Source organism: Cydia fagiglandana, chromosome 20 (genome assembly GCF_963556715.1).
Source record: "Cydia fagiglandana chromosome 20, ilCydFagi1.1, whole genome shotgun sequence".
Lineage (NCBI taxonomy): Eukaryota > Metazoa > Arthropoda > Insecta > Lepidoptera > Tortricidae > Cydia > Cydia fagiglandana.
This window is the reverse complement of record NC_085951.1, coordinates 2,389,998-2,406,712: the sequence shown is the minus strand read 5'-3', so window position 1 is coordinate 2,406,712 and position 16,715 is coordinate 2,389,998. Positions and strand designations below refer to the sequence as shown.

Sequence of the window (16,715 nt, the reverse complement as noted above, 5' to 3'; positions counted from 1 at the left end):
TAGATCCTACGTCGCGATCTAGATAGCCCACATATTAGTTACAAGCTAGGTGAACCTAATGTATCTACCCTAGTGAGAGTTGAACAATGGTTCGAGAAACCAGCGCATTAACTTAGTAGGTACTAACGAGACTTAATTTTATAAAACTTAGAAAAGAAAAGACTTTCTACGGGAAAGGTGATTTTTTAGTCTAGGGCAAATCGTCAAGTCTTTGCACCATACGGTTGCAATATGGTGCGCATCTTGCAATAATTTTCACTTTATTAAATAAGCATAATTATCAAAGCTTACCAAAAAATCTCACCCCAACTGGCGTGAAGTGGCGCAGAATAGGGCAGAATGGCGCTCTCTTGTGTCAGAGGCCAAGATCCTCTTTGGGTCACTGAGCCAGTGATGTATGTATGTACCAAAAAATCTAGTTACTAACTTACAAGACTTATTATGTTCCTGAAGAATATCATAGAAGGAAAAATAGAGGGAAAAAGAAGAAGAGGAAGACCAGGAATAAATTATTTCAACCAAATAAAAGAAAAGGTTCAGGTCGTGTCATACCACAAGGTTAAGAGCGCTCTTACAAGAAAAGTCGAAATAATGCAAAATTGATGATACTAGTCGACGAAATTCAGGACTTTGTGCTCATTATTAGAAACAATGAGTACTCGTTCCAGTAAAAGCGTCTTCTTATCTTTTTAAATATCGTTGTAAATATTAGAAAAAGGACTTATTAAATTAGTAATGAATTTTTTTCTGATGGTCGTTTCCGAAAAACCCCGTGAAGCACTGAACGGCAAGCTCTTATTTGGAAATGTTGAGAAGTTTACTCTGCTAAACCTGGCTATTTTGTATTACCAAAAAGAATAGATAGTATAGAGGGGTCCTGTCAAAGTAAATTTTGTAGTCACGGTACATTTACTGCCATCTATCGACACACGATTAAAACTTAAAATAAAATTGAAAATGTATAAATGAATTAAAATATGTTTACGGATATATGATTATTAATTTTTATTGTTCCACAATGACCCATGTTCTTTCACTGATACGTGTTAAAATTGTTAAATATCAAACGGTGTCGCCAACGCCATCTAAACGACAATAGGCCAAAGGTGTATGGCGCCATCTATTCGACAGTGACTTTTGCTTGACATCCGAGGCACGTTTTTTTCTTAGACTTTATTTATCTTATACGGAGTTATATATATCTCTGGTATTACTAATACCCTGTACTTTCGGCATATCAAACGATATTTTTTCTACATATCTTTGAGAAAGAGAAAATCAAAGTAAAACGAACTCAATTTTCTCTCCGAAACAAGTGTCAATTTCTACGAAAATCTACTTAATATCGAAGTCATTTTCATACTCAAGCAATCTGCAACGTTTGCTTATACTGTTGGTATACATTAGTGTTTATGAAATTCTACTATAATTTTTTGGCAATTTTTTGAAAACTACTCTATATTACCGATGACGCGCGCTCGCCAGCTCAGTGCCGCGGCAGAGCTTGTACAGGCAGGACGTGTGTCGGTCGGCTCCGCACATTTTCAACGGCGACGACGAGATTTTTTATCATTGTGTGCGGCGGGCGCCGTGTAAAACGCTATACTGTGTGCGTGTAAACCGCAACGAGAGACTTTGATCCTAGCACTGTTTTTATAGTATTATAATTTATAATGGTACAGTTTAATAAACTACCGGACAGGATTAAAAATATTTGAAACGACCTGACATTCTATATGTATTTATTTGACTCAAGATAGTACTCAGGGTCTGATGATGGAGCCGGAAGGTGGTCACCGGTACCAATCAACCATGCAACTAAACCACTTCGTGTTTGGGCACGTTTGATTCGGCTCAACAAGATCTTTGACTTAAGATAGTACTCAGGGTCTGATGATGGAGCTGGAAGGTGGTCACCAGTACCAGTCAACCATGCAACTAAACCACTTCGTGTTTAGGCTCGTTTTATTCGTCTCAACAAGATCTTTGACACAAGATAGTACTCAGGGTCTGATGATGGAGCCGGAAGGTGGTCACCGGTACCAATCAACCATGCAACCAAATCACTTCGTGTTTGGGCTCGTTTGATTTGTCTCAACAAGATCTTTGACACAAGATAGTACTCAGGGTCTGATGATGGAGCCGGAAGGTGGTCACCGGTACCAATCAACCATGCAACTAAACCCCTTCGTGTTTAGGCTCGTTTTATTCGTCTTAACAAGATCTTTGACACAAAATAGTACTCAGGGTCTGATGATGGAGCCGGAAGGTGGTCACCGGTACCAATCAACCATGCAACTAAACCACTTCGTGTTTGGGCTCGTTTGATTCGGCTCAACAAGATCTTTGACTTAAGATAGTACTCAGGGTCTGATGATGGAGCCGGAAGGTGGCGACGGGTACCCGTCTATCATGCAGTGTTGGCATCAATCTGAACTAAATCAATCCGGATTGATCAATCGAATTGACGCGTCAATCCGAATTGATCAATCCGAATTGATCAATTTGAATTGATTTAATTCTGATTGACGCGTCAATCCGATTGAATCAATTGGAATTAACGCATCAATCCTCGCTTAATTATCGATCTCTGCTACGGATCAAATATAGAAACCGTAATCGAATTTTAACTTCGTCCCTACGTGTTCCTCAACCATTATAAAATCACTGTGGTGTTTAATTATGTTTTTAAGTGTACCCCGAATTGGGTAAGTGGATACATTTTATATGCTACTTGCTTAGAATGTTGTAGTGCTATTTTATTGCTTTGGAATTTTAACTTGCATATCGAAATCACAACCATTTCTTAGTAATTGCCATTTAACTACAGATTTATAACTTCATCACTATAGTTTTGTTCATAGTCATCACGGCCAAATGTTAACCGACCCTCCATTTTGTATTAAAAATATAATTGCATTTAAATTTCTTTCTTTCTTTAAATTACTTCGCCTTTTTGTAATCTCCGTATCTGAATTGTGAACTTCCACGGCAACACAACTACCATAGTGCTTTCCCGCTTGCCGTTGGTGTTCACAAAAGGCTTATGGACCGTTTCTAACGCATTGTCTGATGGCGCGTTCCAGGGTCCAAAGTCCAGAGTGACTTGTTGGCTTCCTGCTTGCCGCCCGCTTGCCGTTTTGCTACTGGCGTGCTTCTGGCCCTTTCCCCGACTCAGCGCCACGCAGTTCGAAGCTGCGCTGAACTCAGCGCCGGACGGAAACACCAGCGCCTACCACCTCGGCACCGTCAGGGGAGTACTTCGGCTGCAAACGACTAGCGGAATCCGATCGTTATAAAGTATTAGCGCGAACCACGACATTTACCCGTTTTTACCACCTGAGCTGGTTATAGCAATAAATAATTATTTTGTACCGTTTTTCTGCCTACTCATTTATAATTTCCCATCCTTAGCGGGACATCTAGTAGGTTTGAACGCTCAAGAACGCGACAAGATATCGATTTTGAATGCAATCAGTCACTTTCAAAGAATGTCACTAAAATGTGCCAAAACAGGACACCTTTCAATATTGCAGTTGAAAAAATGGTTAGAAACCTCTGTTTACCTCAGATATCGATTTTAAACGCAATCGGGTAATTTCTAGAAATGTCCCAAAAAAGGACATCTCTCAATATTTCCCTCGGAAACAAGTTTCGAAACCTTTGGGCACCTCAGATATCGATTTTGAACGCTATCGGTTAATTTCAAGGAAAGTCCCGAAAATGTTCCAAAAAGGACATCCTTCATATAGCCGTCGGAAACATCTTTCGGAACCTTTGGTAAACTCAGACACCGCTTTTGAACGCATTTGGTCAGTTTCACAAAAATGGCCTAAATAAAAAGGACATTAGGTAGGTACATACAAAGTAATCGTCAATCCGAATTGACGATTGAGGATTGACCGATCAATTCGAATTAACGATTAGTAATCGTCAATCTTCAATCAGTAGATTTAGAATTAGTTTCGTCAATCGTCAATTCGAATTGATCGGTCAATTCTCAATCGTCAATCGTCAATTCGAATTGATGTTTTGCCAACACTGCTATCATGTAACTGAACCACTTCATGTTTGGGCTTGTTTGATTCGTCTCAACAAGACCTTGGACACAAGTTAGTACTCAGGGTCTGATGATGGAGCTGGACTGTGGCCACGGGTACCAGTCTACCATGTAACTGAACCACTTCGTGTTTGGGCTCGTTTGATTCGTCGCAACAAGATCTTTGACACAAGATACTACTCAGGGTCTGATGATGGAGCTCGAAGGTGGCGACGGGTACCAGTCTATCACATAACTGAACCACTTCGTGTTTGGGCTTCGTGTTTGGTTTATCACCCAGTGTCAAAGATCTTGTTGAGACGAATCAAACGAGCCTAAACACGAAGTGGTTTAGTTGCATGGTTGATTGGTACCGGTGACCACCTTCCAACTCCATCATCAGACTCTGAGTATCACCTAGTGTCAAAGATCTTGTTGAGACTAATCAAACGAGCCTAAACATGAAGTGGTTTAGTTGCATGGTTGATTGGTACCGGTGACCACCTTCCGGCTCCATCATCAGACTCTGAGTATCACCTAGTGTCAAAGATCTTGTTGAGACTAGTCAAACGAGCCTAAACATGAAGTGGTTTAGTTGCATGGTTGATTGGTACCGGTAACCAACTTCCAGCTCCATCATCAGACTCTGAGTATCACCTAGTGTCAAAGATCTTGTTGAGATGAATAAAACGAGCCTAAACACGACGTGGTTTAGTTGTATGATTGATTGGTAATGGTGACCACCTTCCAGCTCCATCATCAGACCCTGAGTACTGTCTTGTGTCAAAGATCTTGTTGAGACGAATCAAACGAGCCCAAACACGAAATTGTTTAGTTACATGAGAGACTGGTACCCGTGGCCTCCTTCCAACTCCATCATCAGACCCTGTCTATCTTCAGTGTCAAATATCTTGTTGAGACGAATCAAACGAGCCCAAACACGAAGTGGTTTAGTTACATGATAGACTGGTACCCGTGGCCACCTTCCAGCTCCATCATCAGACCCTGTGTATCTTCAGTTTCTTGTAACTTGTTTCTTGTAAATAAGCGAGTACCTATAATTTCTTTCGAGTAATATACGTTCATAAGTACGAGTATGGGGCTATTCATAAATTACGTCGTTTCAAATGGGAGGAGGGGGGGGGGGGTCTGGACATCGGATGATGGTAGCATGACGTAGGAGGAAACAGAGTCATCCGAAGCATGATTTTTGGATGATTTGAGGGATGGGGGGGTCAAAAATAGATGACGTAATTTATGAACAGCCCCTATGTACATTTGCACTGCATTTAGTATTTTCGTACTTACCAAATAACAGTTTTAGGACTTTATAAGTTAAGTACAGTTAGTGTTGTTATGGTTGATTTCAATATGCTTCGCGAAGGATCAAAAATGTTTAATCCATCATCGTAGTGCGAGTGTGGTAGAAGGGATCGGAATACTGAGCTCGCACGGCCTGCCGCAGCGCGTAAAATACCTAAACTCGCTCAACCCCGAAATGTAATAGCACTCTTAAGGAGTTGGCAGAGGACCGGACGGAAATTGCTCCACCGACAAGAGCACAATTCTTAAAAAAAACCGGGCAAGTGCGAGTCGGACTCGCGCACGAAGGGTTCCGTACCATAATGCAAAAAAACAAACAAAAAAAGCAAGAAAAATACGGTCACCCATCCAAGTACTGACCACTCCCGACGTTGCTTAACTTTGGTCAAAAATCACGTTTGTTGTATGGGAGCCCCATTTAAATCTTTATTTTATTCTGTTTTTAGTATTTGTTGTTATAGCGGCAACAGAAATACATCATCTGTGAAAATTTCAACTGTCTAGCTATCACGGTTCGTGAGATACAGCCTGGTGACAGACGGACGGACGGACGGACAGCGAAGTCTTAGTAATAGGGTCCCGTTTTACCCTTTGGGTACGGAACCCTAATAAAGAAGAGAAGAAGAATAACTTACTAGACACCACTACTACCGCGTGCTGGACACCAAAGTCATTTACCTGTAACAAAAAATAAATTGAGACTGTCAGTAAATATGCATTTTTACCATCACATGGTTACCCGTAGTTTACTTCATGAAGCCTATAAACTAGACACAGACAGCCCATAATCCGTATTAAATAACTGGGCAGTAATACGCATTGCGTTGTGCAATGTCTCGCTATATTGTCTTACGGAACCGCTCGGGTTTCGTATGTAGGAAATGCTGTGGGAATCGTTTTTATTGCATGAAAAGTTATATCCTACAAGTCACTATTAAATTTTTTGGAAATTCAATTAAGGTGCAGCGGGGCAATTTCGACTGCGGGATAATTTCAAGTTATCGAAATATCTTCCATGTTTTACATTATTAACTAGAATGCCATAAATGTCCAGCCAGATAGCGATAAAGATGTGTTGTGTGTCACTTTATGATAATTCTCAGTGAAACAGATGTGATTTACATGTGTCCTGAGAATATTAAGCCTAAAATGTAGTTTTAATAACAAAACTTCCGTGAGACACAGACATATTAAATATATTAAGAACGGGAACGGGGTAAAATACGTGAGTGACCCGTTCTTAATATATTTAATATAAAATGTAGTTCTATGAAGCCGATTTATTAAAAAGTAAATACAAAATACGAATCTCCTTCTTTCTCGCTATTACAACATTCGAGTGAAAGGCAATACTGCATTGTATCCTGGATTAGCTAGAATTACATAGTTATAAAGGCTTCAAGATAAGATAGTTTATTATTCAAGTAGGCATATTACAATGCGCTTATGAATGTCAAATAATGCTACACCGGCTCCAACCCTATACCTCTGCCTCGAGAAGATTTAAGGTCCCCCTCAATTGGATCCCGATACGGGACCGGCAACAAGCTTTCTTACTGTATCTTTTTGTAAAATAAATCCTGTGCCATTTAGTTTTATTTTCAACAGACTTGACGTTCAGTCAATACTCAATGCATCTTCAAATTCCGTGCATTGACTATGACATTTATTTAGAAAACCTGACGCTCTCATTATCAATATTAAGACAAGGAAAACCCAGCACAATGTGACTAATTACAAGTCATATTTGAAGACGGAATCCTTCACAATGATAAGATCCGCGAAATATAACAATAGGAGGAAAGAACGACGTCTATTTTAGCATTGTCCTATAGCATAACTATTATTTTAGAACATCTATTACATCTATTTTGGCGCAACAGTCGCAGTACATAATGAAATGAATAAGTTCCAAGGTTTTGTCTGAGTCATTGTATATACTTTCAAAGTAATTTTCTTTATGCAATATGACGATGATGTGATGGCAAAACAACGCCCGGGTTGGCCTAATGGCAACGGGTAGTGAATCACTGACCCTATCCAATATGCAAATACTTTACCTACTTATAAGTTTTTTTATAATTAGGTATTAGGTAGGAAGTATAAAACTTTGCCCTTTAACATAACTTTGCCCACCGCGTCACAATTTAGTAAAAGCGGAATAACTTTACTGCTTACTTTTAAGTTATTTCGCTTTTACTGAACTGTGACGCGGTGGGCAAAGTTTTATACTTTCACGGTAATATAGGCCTTTTCATCTGTGTCAGATGTTTTAAGCAGCATCCCGGTAACGACACTTGCGTTCGTGGCTGTATGTACAACTTTAATAAACATACAATGTATATATTGTCCCCCTTTTATCGAAATTCGTTAAAATTACCTATAATATTCATAGCCCCTCATAATATCTTAAAAAACGACTCTAAAAACTATTATGGTATCCATAACCATATAGGGGTCGAAAAGTGCTCGAGTGGAGACCACGGACTAGCAAGCGCAGCGTAGGACGTCCACCCACAAGATGGACAGACGATCTTGTTAAGGTCGCCGGAAGACGCTGGATGCGGGTCGCTTCCAACCGGCACGTATGGAGGTCCAAGGGGGAGGCCTATGTTCAGCAGTGGACGTCTTATGGCTGAGATGATGATGATGAATGAACCATATAGCTCTCAATTCACCGTTAAAATCAAAACCAGGCCATCAAGTCTAACCTAGCCGGTTTGGTCTAGCAATGCCCTAATACAGTCTAAACTGAGGAAGGCAACTTCCGAACAGGTTTTTAGTCTAGATTTCTAGAACTAAGAAATTAGCTGCCTTGTAAGGGATGATGATGGTATTATGGCGAACTTGATTTAGCTGGTTAATTAGTGCTTGGCATTCTTAAAATACTATCACGACTTTTTACTTCGTAAGTAAAAGGTAAATACGGGTAAGCATGGCTCCGGGATAAGTGTGGCTGGCCTTCACATTGATGCTATTTCAAGAATAAGGCATTAATAAAATAAAGCCTTTAATAGTTCGCGTAGGTACAGTCACCAGCAATAGTATCTTACACAACTAGGGCCGCAAAAATATATGACGCAATAAGAACGTGTCACATATTTTTGCGGCCCTAGTTGTGTAAGATACTATTACTGATGACTGTACGTTATTTACAAACTATGTAACAATTTTGAAGGTTCCGTACCCCAATGGTAAAGTGTAAAACTAAGACTCCGCTGTCCGTCCCTCTGTCTGTCCGTCTGTCTGTCACCAGGCTGGATTTCATTTACCGTGATAGCTAGACTAGACTAGACTAGAAAATTTCAACTGTCTAGCTGCTAGACAGATGATGTATTCCTGTTGCCAGTGTTGCCGCTATAACAACAAAAACCGCTCAAACCCTCGGTGGGCGAGTCCGACTAGCACTTGGCCAGTTTTTAATGACTCGTTATTAAAACTGTATCAATCGTCCATTGCCAATCGGCATGTAAGAGAATGCCAATACATAATGACCCTTTAATTATAAATAAATGCCAACAAACGGACCTAGGTTGGCATTTACTTGACGCAGCAAGTGGCATTTAGGGTGACTTTTCCTTTTACGGACACAAAGGACAGTAAAGGCTGTTTTACACGATCTGACCGTTTAAACGGTCGTACTGATAATGTGGACCATCCATTATCTATCTGATATATATATATCTACATTTTTATTAATTATAATATTTAATAAATCCATATAAACAATGGCATGCAATTTTTTAATGGCTGTGAACAAAAAATTGCTCGTTTTTTTTCCTGTATCTTCCAAGTTGATCTTGTACCGTGTTATGTAAACATCCTAGAGTTTGTCAGCAATAACTTGCTATACGGAATATTAGGATCGCTTCTCTGAAAGATAATAGGAAGTGTTTTTCTTATAGTTAACATTTAACTTTGATACCCATAACATTAACTTTGTTTCGCTATGTCCCAAAATTACAACAGCACCCAACCACAACAAAACGCCAATCAAAACAAAATTTGAATTTCGAAATCGTGGCGTCTCGCTCACGCATTCCAATTTAATCCGCCCGTCAAACTTGATGCAACAAGACCTTTATTTTTTGCCGCATAAGAAACTAAATCAAATAAAGAATGGTTGGAAAAACAATAAACAATAAGACCAAAAGTAGAACAGAAGGCGAAAGTCAATTGATCCGAATTTAAGTTGGGATTATGGAAATCTATGATACCTATGCGGTTTAGTTCGTTTTTTTAAGTTATTACAAAAAATACGAGCGTATTAGGATATGTTTACCGTACGAGTAAATAGAGATATAGATAATACCAATTTCACAAATACCTAAACACTTAATCCTTTTACATACCTATAGTCCTACAAATTGTACGTAAAAAAACCAAAAAGATGATTTTGTGTGGTAATTTTTGTCTTGTGAATCGTAGATTACGCGCTATATGTAAAGGGTCAGTTAGGATAATTGGACCTAGAGGGCAATGTGTACTCGGATTATTTATTCATATCGGATTGTGTTTTGTAATTAACCCTTAACACGGCAAGACATGAAGTAATCTATCCACCTATCACGTGGGATGTTTTTGGGGATAGTAATGAGTAAAAAAGTACTATATTTAAGAAAAAAAAATTAAAAGCATTCTGAAAGTAGGGTTTTCAGGACGTCCGTTAAAACGGACGTTGTCACGAACCTTATATATTGATAGCTCCCAAGGTTGTCCTAAAAAACGGACAATGCCGTTATACAGTTTAAGAAAATAAAAATTATTAAAGAATTACAGGGCAAGAAAATTTAAAATTATTTCAATAACACACTAGTGAATGATTGGAAAAAAAATGAATTCGATTATTAAGAAGAAAAAACTTATGGGAAACATAATAATACTATATTTACTTCTAGTGTTGATGTGTAAAACGACCCACGTACAGATATATTAAACAAAAAATATACATTTTAAAGCTGCGTATACATGGAAAATAGGCTCATAAAGCTAGTTACACATTACAATTATTGTAAGTAATATTACTTTACTTAAATGACCACACCGTTTATTACTATGGTCTCACAGTTGTATGTCTTGCTTGTTTTCTTATTACCCGGACTATCTGAAACCTAAGCTGGTGGTAGAGTGTAGCTGTAGTTCCTGTAAACGTTTAGATATTTTTCAGCCACAAATGGCCTCTGGCAACATTCTGGTAATATAAGGCTCCTCCTTGGCGAGAACCAGAGTCTTATCTATGTCATGCTCCCAGACCGCAGACTTTAGTTGGCGGTGCTTGACATCATCAGGTATAATAATATGTGACGTCCCACGGGCAAAGGTACCTTATGGCGGGTATGGAGTTATGCATACCCCAGTAATCTACAATAAATAAGCTATCGATAACACAAAAGATCAACCTTCTAAGTTGCGTAGTTACAGAGATATGATTTTTTGAAAATAATGTTGTGAAATGAGCAACTTTACGATAGAGAAGTTTTAAGTTTAGCCGCCTAAAAAACTATGTTCCTGAAGTAAGTTACATAGTTGACTACAAATAATAATACCTTATATATCTGAGATTAAAAAAATGTTGCGACTTGTTCTGTAATGCAAATAGAAACCTTTGATATCGACTGATTTATGTGTATACTAACCAATCTCTTGAAAATAAAGTTTTATTTCATTTTCACGATTGATTGCAATGAGCTCTCAAGATTTAAATTGTATCTATTAGAAAACGACAGTGAGAGACAGTTTAAGCAAAAAACAATACCGATTTAGAGATGAAAATGTATTTTCTGACTTTTTCATATAAAATCAGAAAATTGAATATATTTACTTTTAATGTAACACACAATCAATTTTTCTGAGCACATATGAAAGAAATTCTGTCATTCAAATGAAATAAATCCTAAAACCCCAACTAAATACTATATTTAACCCCTTATGCCACTTTAAACTTACATAACAATTACAGTATTTGCTCCATACATTTACGAAAAGGTACCTTATGGAAATAAATCTAATAATACATCACTACAAAACATCAATCACATTGAAGTTTATCTTTTATGAATAGAAAATATTAATTTACATTAAACTGCCACAAATTTAATTAGTTCTTCGTCATAATAATCTTAAAAAAGACCAATAATTTGTATGTAATGAAAAGGTACCTTGTGGTTAAGTTACATGATGAGGCATGATGATGATGGAACAGTTAGGATAAACTAATAATATTTTGGGGTAAAGATGGTATAAATAGTCTATTTCTTATCAATAATATATATTGGTTGCCATTGAAGACAAGCGGCATTGAGGTTCAATGACCTCAGATATTCCATAAGGTAATGCGTCGTGTATTGGCATTTTTCAGCAAACCAATGGCTGATTTATTGCATGCGACCAAACCAAATGAAGATTATACTAGTTAAGAAAGACTTGACGAGAGTAACTTTGGTATAATAGCAGGCTACTTGAATTTGTAATGTCGGTCGATGTACGGTTATAATATTTGCTAGGCGCCCCAACCAGAACTGAAATTATCAAATTAGTTTTGCAGAATGCTAATACAGTCCTCTACCAAACTTCTTTTCCCGTATTGACTAGTTTTTTTGGGAATTTTCAATCTTTTTTCCATAAGGTACCTTTTCGACTAAACTCTGAGACGACATTACTAGGCTTATAACTAACTTATAACAAAAATAAAAACAGGTAAACAAACGTTACGCATTAAGGTTTCAGATCACACAATAAAAAAAAATTGAGCATTTTTTCACCTCTTTACAAAACATTTCATATCTCCGAAACTAGAAACCCTCATAAGGTACCTTTTCCCGTGGAACGTCACATATGTTCTTGTACCCTAGTAGAAATGCTTTGCTTCGTCTGCCCGACATATGAAAGTCTAGATTCGAAATTAGCTATTTACTCTCCTGAATTTTGTAGAGATTACATTTTACAGGCCTCAGGAACTGTTGCATCTTCATCATCGACTTGAAATAGGTTTGAACCGTAGGACATTTCAAGACGTGCCAATAATTTGGATACTGAAGCGAGTTATGCGTTTAATGGCGAGGAATTAAGTTTTGTAGATGGAGTACTAGAGAACAGGTCGTGTTTAGGTCATCAAGTCGAGTATTATGAACAACTTTATTCCCATAAGGACTACGTTAGACTTCGAAATTATATTTAAATACAGACAGTGCCATTCACAATGAGGCGCACTACACTTTAATAGCATGACAATAAGAATAAAAGCACGCGTGTTCGTAAATGAACATATATTTGACATCCTCTTAGAAAGTGACCTGGCTGAAAAAGAGTCAGATTGGGGCAAGGCAGATGTACAATCTGCCTCTAGTAAAATTTCGTCATTGTCGTCTTTTTTGTTATCTCACTCTTCTGAATCAGATGGTGGAATCACCTGAAACTAAAATATAAAATAAATTATACATATACTTATGTATAACATAACCCCAACGCAACAATATCCTATAAAACGACGATAAATGAAAAAAAAAGTATATACCCTATGTATGGCAATGTCCGTTTTCTGTCACAATCTTGTCTCCGCACAAGCCGGTACTGTCCGTTTTTTAGGACGTGGTAAATGGTACTTTGTTACCAGTACTATCGACAATGTCACAAAAATGGGACACGATTTATTTCGCAATTTTTGACTTAGAATTAATCTATGATTTAATGAGCTTTATATAAGATAACAATGTCTAACTCATCTAGTAATAATATCAACAGAAAGAAAACACTTTGGCTATTTACTTTATATTCTATGGCGCAAGGAACACACTCCGTCGCAAATTCATCAAATTTCAAATTTCAACTGCCGCCTGCGCATAAACCAAATTTTGTCTGATATTGTTTTAAACTAGGAAAAAATGTACAATTCTCGGACTTTCTTTAATGTACTTCCTTTTCTAGCCTGCACTTAGTGTTTAAACTTGGCGCCACATTTAGTACCTGTACTAAAAAAGTGACAGAAACGTTTTAAGGGTTAAGCATCTTTATTATGAACTATGGACGTACAAGCCTGTTCTGACGTTCCCTTTTTCACGGAACGACGCATGTGGGATGTGGGTATCGTCCATTAAGCTATACGTCCTTGTCCTACAGTCTTTTATATCTATACTTCAACAATACACGTGATGCAATCCGTTGCAAAATCGAGCCTATTGTGTGAAGCTAAGAGTGCATTTTGCAAGGGTTAATGGAGTTTATAATTGTTCCGTATATGACTCGGCCCATTTACTTTGATGTAAAATGTATGAACGAAGTACTTTGTAATTACAGTATAGTAATGGAGAATCGCTCAAGATACTGTGTTTGGTCCAAGTAATAAAATGTGAGCGAGCTTATATTTAGAGGTATGCGGGCCACCACAGTGTGTCACACTTCGCTGTTGTTTTTGCATAAATAGATCCAAAAGGAACATTTAGGCAAATAGGGAAAGTTGTGTTTCCGGAAACTCACTATGTCAGTAATATAAATAGCTTGATAATATAGAAAAACTTAATTAATTCAAAAATGAATGAAAGTAGTTAATTGCATTCGGAGATATGAAGAAGAATGGTAAAGTTTTGCACATTTTTAGATTAATTTACCTATGTAGTATAGTAAAGAATTACAAGTATTACAACCTCTTCTTCTCGGGATCTCTGCCATTGGCAACATTCGACTTCAGTCTAATGATAAATTAAACGTCAAACGTCCACATCTCCCATCAGCGTCACCTCCCTATATAAAACTTGAACGCAAATAGCGCATAAAATCGCTATTTACTTAAATCTCAGACCACACCGACAGATTACTTACAGTAGTAAATAAGCCACTGGAACCTGACATTATCACATTAACTTTACCGTATGAGTGGATGACTAACAGATGATGTAAACGTACTACATACTTACTTAGCTCGCGACATTAGCTTTTTGTCGTAAAGTATTGCGTTTTGTTTGAATTGCTTTGTAACGATTATCTTGAAAAGATGTTATGAGAACCTATTATTAACTAATCATGATGTTTTAGAGTTTATTGAATAATCACACGTGTACAAAATGTTTCGAATAATCTTCGAATGGTAGTAGAAATAGTTTTAATTTTGAAAGAGTTACTCATATTCAGGCGAAATCATCAAACGTTACTTTAAAGTTCACTATTAGTTCCATAAATTGATATAAAGTAGGTCATAAGGAATATTGTCAAAAACATAAGTGTCCCTCTTGCCCCGTAGTTCTCTTTTCCCCGACTGACCTAATTATACAAAATATTTTAAGTATGGTTGTATTGTCAGGATAGATCTCGGGGCAGAGGAAAACTAAAACGGAGATGGCGGGACGAACTTGACACATTTTGTAAAGAGTGGCGGGAGTGTGCATCGGATAGGGCCTAATGGCGGAAAAGAGGGGAGGCCTTTGCCCAGCAGTGGGAAACTCCTATAGGCTAATGCAATTGTAAGTAGCTAGACAAAACAAACTTTTCGATTAGACCTCAAGAGCTCTTTCAAAAACAAATAAACACAGTAATAGTTATTGGTTTTACAAGGGGGCAAAGTTGTTGTTTAACCCCTCGTGCCAAAATTGATACCCGAGCAAGCGAAAGATTCCAAAATTGAATAATTCGAAAAATGGAATCTTGAGCGTTGCGAGGGTTTCAAAGCACGAGGGTTAAACAAAATTTGCCCCCGAGTGAAACACAAAATTTTTCACCACACCAACCCGAAGCAAATATTAAATGTAAAATATCAAACAAAATCAAACCAAATGAATGTTATATGTATTATCCAAAATCATCATTTAAAAGTCAATTCTACCAGCAAACATAAGAAAACAACTCAAAATTTGCATTTGATTACATTGCCTCACATGTGAATAAAATGCAACTTTCCTATCAGTTTTTGAAGTGCAAAGTAAGCCTTTCCGAGCTGGTGTGGTGAAAAGTTACTTGTATATTTCTTCATGTCCTATAAAACAGTAGGTAATAAAAATCCAAAAACCAGGATTCATTCAACCCAACGGCCTCAAATGTTTGTACACGGAACCTGCGCTGCGACCGGTAAAACCACTCGGCAAGGCACTCGTGCGCCGATTCAGCGCGTTGATGTCATTATGACTCACTGGACTGAGGCTGTATGGGTCAGTTTGCAGTAAACAGTTTCAAAACAGTATATATCCATACTAATCCGTAGTAATATTATCTGTACGAAGTTGCGGGCAAAAGCTAGTAATACAAGTATTTTGCCTCGAGTTATCACTATTTTGCTTGCATTTTATACACAAACTAATTTACCAGACTACCAAGACGTCTAATACAATCTTATACAATATATACAATGGGCCTTTTAGCTCCATAACCCCTTGATCGATCCTGCTCTTCTTAGAACTTAAAAAAGATATACTCCTCAACGAGGCTTAAACGGACTTCATTTAAATTATAATTTATAACTAAGTTATCGCGGAACAAACTACTTATCGAAAATAAAAAAACTTCGAAATGCTGGGATGTGCTCCAAGCCAGCTGCGTTCCAAGTTAAATGTAATAACTTTTTTGCACTTCGCTCGCTCGTTCGATTAATAATCTTACTGTTTTTCACACATATACTGTGTTCTTAAGTTAACGGCCTAGTTTGCAAACCGGACCTGCCCGGCGGCTCAAAATCGACACTCGTGCGCATTCACCCTTCCTTGTTTACACTACGAGTGCGAAAGAGACAGAACACCGCACCAAATCGGACATTGAATTAGTATTTGAATTTAAAAGAGCTTGCCAATATGTGGGTGTAAGTTAATAGCTCTTATAGTTTATCTGCTTCAAATAGTTAAAACGATATTGTGAAGTAGATTTCCGTCACTTTTTATGGTCAAGTGTAAATAATGATTTAATGATTGTCCAAACTGATATGCAAAATAAAATAATGATGCCAGTGACCATAAGAACACGGAAGGTTATTTATTCTTGTGTCCGCTTACGAATATTATGAGGTCAATGTGAGTCATGTATATTGGTGATGTATGGTTGTCTAAAAAAGCACTCAACACACCATATGTATTTATAAAAAAGTGGAAAAGAAGACAGGGAACTTTTGTCGAGCACTATGGTGATACTAGTACGTTTACTAACTTATTCGCTAACTTATTTTATATTTTCTACCTCTACTATATCCATTTTAGACTCCTCTCCCCAACTGTACCTATAGTTACCGAAATATTCAAAGAATCGTGATTAAAATTTAAACTCTGTAAACCAAATACTGTCTGTCGACTCTGTCAGTCATGTTTCTCATATCAAATTCACGTTCATTATATAAAGGCTCAATTCCTTTGTAAATACGGAGGAACCTTGAAATCTGGGATTT

The 16,715-nt window shown here is 37.5% G+C and overlaps 2 protein-coding genes and 1 long non-coding RNA gene across 3 annotated transcripts in view; 2 read left to right on the top strand and 1 right to left on the bottom strand.

The window, feature by feature from the left end:
* LOC134674347 (bicaudal D-related protein homolog) overlaps nt 1-16,715 on the bottom strand; it is a 159,242-nt gene that overhangs the window by 80,679 nt on the left and 61,848 nt on the right. The window lies entirely within an intron of this gene.
* LOC134674407 (uncharacterized) overlaps nt 2,556-16,715 on the top strand; it is a 461,157-nt gene continuing 446,997 nt past the window's right edge. Inside the window, exons 1-2 of the long non-coding RNA XR_010099599.1 lie at nt 2,556-2,708; nt 3,087-3,292. This is a non-coding gene — a long non-coding RNA (uncharacterized LOC134674407). The remainder of the gene's footprint in view (nt 2,709-3,086; nt 3,293-16,715) is intronic.
* LOC134674380 (vacuolar protein sorting-associated protein 29) overlaps nt 13,452-16,715 on the top strand; it is a 117,898-nt gene continuing 114,634 nt past the window's right edge. The window contains exon 1 of the mRNA XM_063532447.1: nt 13,452-13,462. The gene's annotated coding sequence lies outside the window, so the exon portion shown is untranslated. The remainder of the gene's footprint in view (nt 13,463-16,715) is intronic.